At 39.2% G+C, this 12,152-nt stretch overlaps 1 long non-coding RNA gene across 2 annotated transcripts; it reads right to left on the bottom strand.

Moving 5' to 3' along the window:
• Positions 1-3,033: 3,033 nt before the first annotated feature.
• LOC136290204 (uncharacterized) lies at positions 3,034-11,233 on the bottom strand. Of its 2 annotated transcripts, none has more exons than XR_010721042.1 (3): positions 11,144-11,233; positions 4,814-6,210; positions 3,034-3,971 (listed from the first exon to the last, which is right to left on the bottom strand). It is a non-coding gene; the product is annotated as an uncharacterized lncRNA (long non-coding RNA). The 2 variants fall into 2 exon arrangements; XR_010721043.1 differs by lacking the exon at positions 11,144-11,233 and adding an exon at positions 7,842-7,915.
• Between the last annotated feature and the right edge of the window lie 919 nt (positions 11,234-12,152).

The following is a 12,152-nucleotide window of genomic DNA, read 5'->3' as shown; positions in this document are numbered from 1 at the left end:
AAAAAGGCTTCAGGCAGAGGAAGTGGTAAAACTCCCCCTCCACAGTCTGAAGTGAATTGTGTAAATATGGAAAGATCAGGTCAGGACTCTGGGGAGGAGCTAGAAAGAAAAGTTTGAATAAAAGGAAGTTGGTTCCACATTGAGAACCTCTGAAAAACAGATTTGGAGTTGTAATGCAAACAGATGTGCATTGATTGGTATGAAAGCCTTGAGCACCCTCACTGGGACACCCCAAAAAGAAGGGGTCAGATCAAGGAGTGTATAACATCCCCTATCACAACCACTTCCAAGAGAAAGAAAAGACAGGTTATAGCTGTAGGCAATTCCCTTCTAAGGGAAGCAGAGAACCTAATATACTGACCAGTCCTGGGTCAAGGACATCACCAGGAAACTTCCTAGCCAGGCACAGCCCTCAGACTACAGCCCATTACTGATCTTCCACATAAAGGAAACAATATCGAAGTGATTTCTTGAAGAACAAGTGTGAAATCCAATCTGAATAATCAACTTCCATATCAATCTTCACAATATGATTTTAAAATTTTTAATGGCTTCTTTTTATTATGGGTATTTTTTAACAATATGGTTCCACCAGTGAAGCAAATTACTTGTTGGGTTTGGGAGCCAAAGGCTTATTTGCCAGAAGAAATAAATCTAAAAAACTACTGAGCAAAGATTATGCATATAACACACTGAGTGATGGAAGAAAAAACATTTTCTTTTCATATACACAAACATAGCTATTTTAATATCTGTCGTAGAGTTCATATGCACAACAGACAAGAGAGTTCCTAATAACATAGGATAATAAGCAGCAACTTCTCTCTCAGTCCAAATTCTCCCCAGGTTTTGGGTGTATGGTTTTGGCCTAGCTAAAAGGTCACCTTTTAATTTTTGCATTTGAAATCATGGAAAGCATAAAGAAAACAAACGAAATACAAAAAATGGAGCCTGAGAATAAAACACTTCATCAAATAAATAACATGTCAGACCTCGGAGTCCACTGACTGTGGAGAATGTTAACAGCCTTGGCTATACTAACATTACTTCCACCAGCAAGCAGATTTCTTACAAATATGATCTTTCAGCTATTTCATTAGCCTCACACTCCCACACATGAAATTGAATCTTAAAGGTCATGTTTAATGTGCTCAGTGTTTTCATATCATTCTAATTCCAAACCTCAAGCTTATTCTTATAGAGTAACTCTATTTACTAAATTTCCACCTTGAATCTTTTATGCTTTAAATACATTTTCTTCAAATATTTCATTTTTATTCTAAAGTATTCATATTTTCTATTTTAATGGTATGATTTCCTATTAATTTCTTGGTTTTCTTCAGTCAGGAATATTTTTTTTTTACAGACAAAAGAAGTAATTTTAGAAGGAATCCATCACAGTTAGTAACAGAGACTGTTTCTAAAAGTAATGCAGAGATATTTTTAATATACATAGCAATGCATGATTGAAATTTAATATTAGTAATATATTTTTTACATAAATGTGTTAGGTTTGCACAGCAATGTTTAGGTAGCAGGAGTGTTACAGGGGTGGGTTCTGTGTGAAACAGCCAGAAGCTTCCCACACTTCCAGCAGAGCCAATGCCAATCTGCTCCAAGATAGATCTGCCACTGTCCAAAGCTGAATAGCTCATCCACAGTGGCAACACCTCTTGGATAACAGATTTAGGAAAGGGAAAAAACCCTGTGCAACAGCAGCCAGAGAGCAGAGTGGAAATATGTAAGAGAAGCAGCTCTGCAGACACCAGTGTTGGTGAGGATGGAGTAAAAGGAGGTGCTCCAAGTGCCAGAGCAGATATTTCCCTGCAGCCCGTGGTGCAGCCCATGGTGAGGCAGCTGTGCCCCTGCAGCCCCTGGAGGGCCACAGGGGAGCAGAGAAACACCTGCAGCCCATGGAGGACCCCATCCTGGATGCCCAGAGGAAACCATGACACTGTAAGAAGCCAGCATTGAGCAGGCTCCTGGCAGGAGCTGTGGCCTCGTGGAGAGAGGAGCCTGTGTTAAGCATGTTTGCTGGCAGGAATTGTGACCTCTTGAGGGACTTATGTTAGAACGTGTGATCCTGAAGGACTTCACTCTGTGGGAATGACCAACACCAGGGTAGTTTGGTGAAGAACTGCAGCCCATGGGAAAGAGCAGGGGAAGAGCCTGAGGGGTCTTTACCCTGAGGAGAAAGGAGCAGCAGGGATAACATATGTTGAACTGATCACATCCCACATTCTCATTTCTCTGCCCTGTGGTGGGGTAAGAGGGAGAGAAAAGTGGGAGTAAAGTTGAACCCCAGAAGAAAGAAGGGGTGAGGGAAGGTGGTTTTTAAGATTTGGGTTTATTTCTCATTACCCTACTCTGATCCAATTGATATTAAATTAAACTTATTTCCCCAGGACAAATGTGTTTTGCTAGTGGATGAGTGCACTCTCCACGTCTTTATCTTAACCCATGAGCCTTTCATTATGTTTTCTCTTCTCTTCTGTGATGAGGAAGGGAGTAATAGAGAGGCTTTGGTGGACACCTGGCATCCAGTTGAGGTCAACCCAGCACAATAATCTAACCCTAGTCTTCTTTTGCCCTTTCAAATTCTCTCAGTAATTTTTAAGTTGTTGCCTGCCTGTTATTAAGTATTCTGAAACCTGAGACTTGAAAGATATTTTAGTGCCAAATTCAAAGAAATGAAAGTGATTCTCCCAAACTCAGGGTTTTTTGTTGAGAATTGTAAATGTTCGTTTTCTATATTTCACTTGTCTATTTAGGCTGCCTTAGTCACTGTTTGCAGCTTACTATCACTTACCTGTTCAAGTAAGTGAACAAGATACTAGGGAGCGAGGTAAATGGGACTCACTTTCACCTTTGACTTTATTACCTATTTGTTTAAATTACGGTGTTTCTATTAATTAATTAATTTATTTATTTATTTTAAATGAATGGACTTCATCTTTTTGATCTTAATTTTTTCAGCATGACAGTATGCATCAGAGTGTTTAAATCTTTTCATTTACTCACAATTCTAATAGTGGGAATGCAGAATAGCTGTTAATAAAGCCAAGCAGATTTTAGGTAAATGAATTGTAATTAACTCAGTTTATTGTTTAGTAAGATGATTTATGAAACAGACTGAAGGAAAGAAAGTAGTTAAAGCAACATGGCAGCCCTCGAAGGTCATATAGTCAAGGGCACAGATTCTTAGTGGTTATGGAGAAAATGTAGGAAAATGCAGTAAGAAAATAATTTGGCTGAAGTCAGCAATTTAAAGTGGAATGGACATTAAAGATGTGTGCAACAATCTAAAAAAGGCAAACTCATAAAAACACACAGCTAATAGAATGATTCACCCAGAAGGGACACTGGCTGCAGCAAGAAATAGTGTAGAAGAATATTAGGATCAAGAGGGAAAAAAAAAAAAAAAAAAAAAAAAAATCTCTATTACTTATTGTAAGAGAATAACTATAAATAGATGATGTTAAGAAGACTGAACTGTTTAATGTCTTTTTAGCATGCAATCACATGATAATCACACCAATCCACTGACAAAGGGAAAGATCTCGACAATTGAGTGTGGGAGAAATACTGAGTGAGCAAAAGACCTTGAAGATGATTTGGGAGTTGGAATAAAGGACATCTGAGCAGAAATTGGAGGGTTTAACATGGGGAAGAAAAGAGGAAAAGGCATTCTAACTACAGTCCTAGCGAGAAGGTGGAGCCAGATTCTTCTCAGGATGGACCATGAGAGAATAAGGCCCCAAGGGTCAAGAGTTTAAATATGAGAAATTGTACTTGCTGGGAAGGAAAATTTTTTCACCACGAAAGGTTGCCCAGGTTCTTTCCAGCTTGTTTCTTGTTTCTGTTTTCTTGCCCTCATACAGTTGTGGTGAGAGAAGAAAACTACTGAGTACTTGGAGCTGGTATTGCAGTCACAGAACTAAGCTTTGAGCAATAAAGAAGTGCTGAATTATCTGAAAAAAAAAAAAAAAAAGCCTTCAAGTCTTATTGTCGCACATTATTGTAGTAATAACTTTAACTGTTTCCACTACTTAATATTTCAATATATTTTAGCTGTGATTATATTTTACTTTATCAACAATTACAACATCTTTTCTGAAATCACAATGTTATTTATTTATTTATTCCTATTATGTGGCATAGAGTGTGTATCACAATGTCAGGTTTCAGTAATGCTGTCTTCTGAAGTGCTCCATGACCACTAGAGTGGCCATAAATGGACTGCAACAGTAGGATATAGGACAATCCAAAGATGCTGTCAGGGCATGCAGTCAGTCTTGCTCCTTCTGTTATGTTAGAGTACTTTTGGGAAGGAAAAAAACCCGACAAATCCCAGTTTACATTTTCAGTATGTTCGCATTTTCTCAGCAAGTGCTGGAACATTTCGTTTCATATGTTTGACTATGTCTGATATCGTAATTTTGCTTCTGTCCTACAGGGACCCAAGATGTGATGAACTGATACATACTTTTGTCTCTTCCAAAGAGCTTCAGCTGAGAATAAAAGTCAAGTCCTCAGTTAGTATAGAAGTAGTAATGCTGTAGTTTGTGTCTCTGATGAACTTATAGATAACCACTGAAGGAATAAGTTCACGTAAATGCAACTGCATATAAACAAAACCAGCTCAGGCACCTCTCAGACAGAAATGGTCCTACCTCAGCAGTACATCAGTGTTCTGCTATCCAGAACAGACGAATTTTTTAAAAGGTTGTCATAAAAAATATACAAGTACTGTTGCAGTGCATTTCCACAGCCAAGCAAATGATTCTATTTAAGGAAAAAAGTTTTGGTTTACCTTTGAGCATGTAAGGAAGCTAAACTAGAATTTTCCATAGTCTTCTCATTGTAATTGGCACAGCGCCAGCACAGGAGCACTGGTTGGGCTTCAGAAATGTCTTTCAACATCTGTACCTGCTTCTATTGGCAGCAGTCCAAGTTGTCCCTCCTAAAACATTAAGTATTTATAAAGGTGCACAAAGGAGCTCAAGTGATTTTTAAGGTGTCTTAGCAAGGTGTCAGAGGCTTCTCTGACACACCTGTGCTCAGCTTTTGCTTCTTTATCATTTGTTATTTTGTTTTTATTAAAACCTTTGCTTTACAAAACACACTTAAAGAGCCATCTTGCTATTATTAAGCCATTTCTCTGCGAGGGCTGGCCACTTAGAGGTGACAGACCTTCGTGGAGTTTATAACATCTGACCCCACCCAAGATTCCATCAAAGTACTATTGTTTTAATCTGTGATTCCCTTAAGTGATAAACAGTCTGATTCATCTGTTCATGTCAATAGAAAGATTTGGAATGACTTCAAAAATAATTGGAATAAGCACCAACTCAAGCAAGCCAGAGACTGGCTTTCTGTTCAAATCCTGGCTGTGTACTTTTAAAACAAGATAACGTCACCCTAGTTTTCCCCTGCAACTGGGCAAGGCTGGCAAAATATGGACGTGTTTAAACTTTCCTGTATCCGTGGACATCCATGTCTCTGTATATGGTCCTTCCATGTTTCCTTCCAACTGAATTACTCTGAAATTTTCCAGGACATATTAGTGAGGTATCAAGAATTTTTAAATACATACGCAATACAGTCATGTTTCCAGCAGTGTCCCACCAACTTCTTTTCCATGAAGAGGTATTCTTGTGGTGACCATGTTCTCTCAGATGCTTTCCTGCCCAAAGTGTCTAAAAATGAAGGTCTTAGGGGAAGTAAACTTGTACCCTTTCCTCTCATGGAAATCTGTGATGTATGCAAACACAAGATTACTAAAAGTGAACAGAAATTGTGGTAATAGGAGCTGCAGAAATTCCTTTCTTTCTGGAGGTTTCTTCTCTTCAAAGCTGACTTTGGTTAATCCAAACAGTTTCACATAAGACTAGAGCTAGAGCCCTCTTTTCATGGTGGCTGCTTATATCTGGAAGAAAATGGCAGGTCACTGGTTCTAAGGGCTGTTGCAGGTGAAATAATGAATCCAAAAGAAGCAATTTAATTTCCATGTAGTCCGCAGCTCTATCTCTTTTGATTTCAGTTTTATTGACTTCCTGCTTCTTTCTTTCCAGACATAGCATTTGTATGGATTGCATAACATTTCACAGCAGTAGTTTTCTTTTTCTTCAGAGACAGAATAGCGTGGTGGGGTGACCCTGGCTAAATGCCAGGCAGCCGCCAAAGCCTATCTGTCACTCTCTTCAACAGCTGGACAGGGGAGAGAGGATATAACAAGGAGTTCATGAGTTGAGGTAAGGACAAGGAGGAATCTCTCTCCAAATACTGTCATGGGCCAAACAGGCTCGAATTTGAGATATTAACTGAATTTATTGCTTACAAGGTTAGAGCAGGATAATGAGAAGTAAAAAGTGACCTTAAAAAATCTTTACCCCACCCCTCCCTCTTTCCCAGCTCTACCTTTTCCCTGCCAGCAGTGCAGGCAGAAAGCAATGGGGGTCATGGTCAGTTCATCACACATTGTTTCTGTTGCTGCTCTGGGAAAAGAGTCTTTCCTCTGTTTCTACGGGGTTCCCTCCCATGAGAACAGTTCTCAGTGAACTTCTCCAGCCTGAATCCATCCCACAGACAGCAGTTCTCCATAAACAGCTACAGTGTGGGTCACTCTTCCACGGTGTGCAGTCTTTCAAGAGAAGCCTGATCAAGTGTGGGTCCCCCCTGGGGTCAGATGTCCTACTGGGAAGCCTGCTAGGTTTCTGTCTAGCTGGGAGTTAGTGTAAGGCAAGCCTGTGTTCCAGCCACCATGCACCCTCTCTGAGCTGGCTTCAAGTGAAACTTGATGTTTACATTCTCTCTGAAAATATTGCCCTGTGTAGGAATATCACACTTGAACAAGGAACATGAAGTTTTAGAAAGATTGCCCTAAAATTAAAGGTTTGTTTTGAACCCTTGTCTGCCAGAAGTTTGAGGAGAAGTAGTGCAGAAAAAAGAAAGGCTACTTTTAGGTTTTACAAACCCAGAAGATTTGGCCTTCACTGTCTAGTCCAGACCCCGAGAAATGAAGGATGACAACATTAAACTTGTTGATTACTTTCTCAGAGTCTAGATTAAAACTGGCAAAGTTTCTTTTTTCTGTCCTTGGCCATATTAGAAGGTGTGTTTATAAACTCAATCAATACATTTGGATTTACTTGTAAGAAAACCTTCACCTTTGTTCTTGAGACCTTCACCTTCCTGCTCTTCTCCCTTTGCTCCCCTAGAATACATACAGAATCAATCAGGTTTATCTCTCAGGCTTTATGCTGCTAAATTTGAGTAGAAACCAAACCTTTTGTTGTGTGTGGTTTTTTATGGCAAACTCTCTGTTTATCCTCTTCTGAACCACTTTCACTTTGAATTCACACTCTCTGAACACTTGGGTTTGAACCTTTCATGAGATTTTGAATTGGATCTCTCTTTTCCTACCTGAATATACTTTTTTTTTTTTTTTTTTACTGTTACCAAATTCTCTAATGATTAATCTGTGAGTTGTTGCCTTTTTAATGGTATTTAAAAATGAGAACAGCTAGGCATCTAAAGACCAAATCAAAGCACTTCTTATCTTTATCTATAGTTTACTATTTTGTAGATTAAATAGTTGCAATCTTACTGTGCCTGATGGTGAGCTTGCTAAGTGTTAGGTAACAACTAGTTCAGATTTTGGGATGAGTTTATATTATCTGTACTGAAGATAGCCTTGTTCATAGCTTAAATCCTTGAGAAAAATGATGCAGAATTTACCTTCAGTACAAGAAAAAAAAAGACTTTCTTTCAGCTGTAAGAAATTCTGTTTGGCATTTTGACTCTAAATTACAACATACTTTTGTAAAGCACTAACTTACTCTTCATTTGATCAATTATGCACCCCAAGGGCAAGATTCTGCAGTTAAAATTTATTTCTTTGAGCTTGAAAGTGCAAATCTCTGATGCCAAAGATGGTGAAAATATTACTCTTCAGAATGTTTTGAGATTAGGAACATGGGTCTAAGCATCATTGGCCCACTCCTTCCATCATTCCTGTTAGTGAGAGGTGAGAGAAAGCATGAATCAACAACAGTGCTAGTGACATTTTCCTTCTGCTTGCCTATTACCATTTAAACGTGCATTACAAGGTAGAAAGATGTTTGTATTCACCATATACATTTGTATTTATGCATTTATGTGCATACCCATACATACATTAATTTAAGGTTTACATGACACTGGTGGAGTTCTGTGAGGATGGAGTAGGGGTCTTATCCATTTTATCTCACCTGCAAATGAAGTACACTGTCTCCAAGGCCTGTCTTGTGGACTTTTCCACCTCTTCTAGGTGATGTTTGACCTTGTTGCTCCCTGCTAATTCTTGCTTTTATGACCCTGTGTGTTTTGTTTTCTCCTGTTTCTGGAAGGTTGCTCAGCTAAAGTACTGTACTATTATACTTTTTTTTATTCATAACCTTCACTTACATAAGTAACCTCCTGTTGCTCTTCTGAGGAGGTAATAATCGATCATTTTCCTTCTCAAAACAGGACTTGTTTCCTGGTGTTTTTTATCAAATCTGCTGAAAACCTTTTTGAGCACAAAGAGGTGCTCTGACTGCAAAATGCCCTGAGTGACATCATTAATAAGAGTAATCAAGCTGAAGATTTATGTTTTTGTAGGAAGTTTGCCAACTACAGAACCTTAGATAAGGAAAAGTGAATTCAGGGAAAAGCTATATAAAGTCCCCTGGAAAGATGAAAATTAGATGGTCAGTTTATTGGGTTTTGTTATAACTAGATTATAGAGTTTTCTAAGTTTTTCGCTCATTAAAATGTTTTGTGGGGTCCTTCAGTCCACCTTATTCGTATGTTCTTCCTCACAGCCAGATAAAAAAATGGACATTAATTCCCTTTTGCTGGTATTCTTTCAGGATCAGACCTTAGACCTCCATTTCCTCTCATGCATAAAAGATAATTGCTTCCATTTCTGTGTTTCTCTGGCAGGAGCAAGGTGATGGCCACCAACTCCTTCCCTCCCAGCAGCAGCTGGATGAGTACAGCCTTTGGTGTGTCAGAGCTGAACCTCTCACGTGGGAGTGAATAAGTCCCGGGAATTACAACCAAAATAAAGGATAAAATGTCCTCCACATATTTCGTGTTTGCCAGAAGGCATCCTTAGAGATGTCATAGCAAGAAACTGAAATTACCCACCTGCCACAGCAGTAGAACATAGAACAATATATGTTCTAGTAGTGAAGGATAAAAATGAGGAAGGAATGAAACTCAGAACTGGTGACATCACACTTCAAAGAAAAGCCTGCTGAGTGGTAAGAACATGGTATATTAAAATGGTGCAAAATTCAATGGCTTCCAAAATACTGGACAGTGATTAATTGACGAGGTGGTGAAGTACCAGCTTGGATGAGCACATTAATCACTGCAGCAGCGTGTCTGTCACACACTCCTTTCTGTGCACTGCCCTTCCTTTTTATATCTAGAGATGCAGGACTGCTAGACAGCCTTTGATAGAATGCAGTCGGGGAGGGGGAAACATAACTGAACAACTCATCACTGTCCAGTCACTCTGCCAGGGAAGTTTCTGCCTCAGGATTTGCAGGAGTGCCTTTCCTCCCCTTGGTGTAGAGACCAGCAGATACTTCTGTCCCTGTCTCTCCTAGCTTTCCTGTCTCTCTCCTGCTTCCCCTGTGATGGGGTACTGCCCTGGCCCTGCTCACAAAGGAGCAAGGGCTGGAAAAGGAGCTGGACAATGATGACTGCTTCTGGACAGGGAAATCCCATTACTTCTTCTGTGAAATTACTGAGAGATGGTGAAGAGAGGAGGCTAAATGGATTGTGTGATAGGTGAGGACTGGGAGACCAGGAGACATAAAAGTAGATAGTTGCTTGTGCTGGAAATAAATAATTACATGGAAGAGATCTACAGAGAACAGCCTGGAAACCTGTATTTTATCCTCAGAGCTTCTCAGATTTGGCAATACAATGGTATTGATGTCACTTTTTTCTTTATTTTGAAGGAATAGAATATTTCATATCATGCATATTTTCTAGCAAGGGATTAGATGTCAGGATAGTTGATATAATATTATCAATTATAATTTGATAACAATGCTAATAATTTATGCCATTTCAAAAGTCTTAACAAACTTAGTCTCTATTCCTCTGTTGTGCTGTCTTGAAAACTGTTGAAACAGTTTTCAAGGGACTGTTGAAAACTCTTCCCTTAGAGAATCTATCAGTCCCTGGTCAGGCAGATCCTCTTCTGTAGGCAGGGGGACCCTGAGCTGAGGACTATCAGCTTCCTGCCATGATATGCTAATATAAGCAATCCACGTGAATTAAAAATGTTCTAGATGAGGCAAACAAAAATTTTTAGCTTTGTAATCCCATCTAGAATGATTTCTCAGATGGAGATTTTCTAACTGAGCTTGTGATTTCCAGCAGAGAATCCAGATCCTACTTCCCAGATGGGATGACTGACTCTGGTTCAGAAAAAATATGAAATCATTTGAAAGATGAACAAAGGTAATTTAATTAATTTTTCATCCAAATATGGCAGTAATCAAGCAGTCAGTTGTGCTTTGTGCTTTATATAAGCCATATTTTGCATGCAGGATCTGTCACAGTGCTTATATCTAAGCAGCATAACATTAGAGAAAAAAGAAGAGAAAGGGCCTGCCTTTCCAGCAGACATGGATTACTCCAATTAACACTGTATTGTTTCAAAAGCAATGTAGATGCCAGATTGCTAGACTTGGGGATGACTATCCATTATACATAGTCCTCTGAAGGAGGGATGATAACTAGAGATGATGCCAAGAGAGATGCCTCCGATTCAGATCTAGGTTCAGATTCCAGCCTGCTCCCAGACTTTAGGCAGTTAATGTTCTGGAAGCATGGCTTGAACCTCATCAAATTGTGAGAAACTCCAGGCTTCCAGTAATCATTAGTTGTGTGACAGTCACAAAACAAACAAGCAAACAAAACTGTTTTCACACAAATGCTGCCAGTAACAGAAACTAGTAGAAGAGTGTAGTTGTTTGAAAGCAAAACAAATGAGAGGCTCCAAGTCAGAGATACAATTTAATAGGAAGAAACGAAAGAAAGTAAAATAAAATAGATGCAATAATACAAAAGACCACTGACAGAGTCAGAATACTACCTGAGCAGAGTGATGGAAGCAGTCCAGATGAGGTGGTCTTCCTGGAGCAATGATCCTGTAGAAAGGTCTGGTAGCTCTGGTCCTCTGAGAATCCAGTGGTTAAGAGCCCCCTGTACTGTCCCAAACCCCAGGTTATATCCAGGTGAGAATGCTTGGTTCTTCCCCCTGGGCGGAGCATCTCACAATGGGATGATGAGTCATGGGCAAGGCATTTGATGGGCCATTAACAGAAGATAATGGCCCAGAGGGAGGGGGTCTGGGAAAACACTGCCCCACCTGGATTCAACAGTTTGTGAAAATGGTGATAGAATGTTTTGTGCACATTCTATAGTACAACCCAGGACAGAGAAATCTGAGACCTATCATATATATTACAGGGTTCCTTCCTAGTCAAAAGGTTTTTAGTTTGCCTGAAGTGTTTGCAGGTATTAAGTGCAAAATTTTACAGTAGTGAAATGTGGCTTGATGTACCAGGAATAATTTGAAAGACTGGGAAAAGAAGCAATAAAAGTATTTTGAAGATTCTCTAGGAGGTACTGGATGGGGGCATAACTTCTGATTACACATGAGTTTTAAATTTTTTTTTCTTGTTTACTCAAGGTTCAATAATGTTCAAAGCTGCATCCCACTGCAGAACTGTTTGGTTTCTCTGTCATGTAAATGTGACTGCTATGATGCTTTACCTCTTTCTCTCTTGCTCTACCTCACATAATCTGCACTCAAACGTTTTTTAGGTCACCCAACTAAATGGTTATGAAAGCTATAAAGAAGGTGAACAGGCTTTTTATTCCTTACTTGAAATGTTTGCCATTCCCATTTGAAGTCAGATGAAACAGTATTTCATACACATTGGTGAGAATCTGGCTATGTCTAGGGAACTGAGTGGAAATATTCTTGCTTTAAAAATCAGCTACAGACATGCTCAATTTTGTTAACATTTGGTCTCTGCAAACAAAAAAAATTACTACGTATATAATTTCTTTATAAAAATGCTAATTCACAAAAAAAA

This window comes from Chamaea fasciata, unplaced genomic scaffold (genome assembly GCF_029207755.1).
Source record: "Chamaea fasciata isolate MVZ Bird 193981 ecotype frontalis unplaced genomic scaffold, bChaFas1.0.hap1 SCAF_5, whole genome shotgun sequence".
In the NCBI taxonomy this organism is placed as follows: domain Eukaryota; kingdom Metazoa; phylum Chordata; class Aves; order Passeriformes; family Sylviidae; genus Chamaea; species Chamaea fasciata.
The sequence above is the reverse complement of the archived record's forward strand: the minus strand, read 5'-3'. Positions and strand labels throughout refer to the sequence as shown.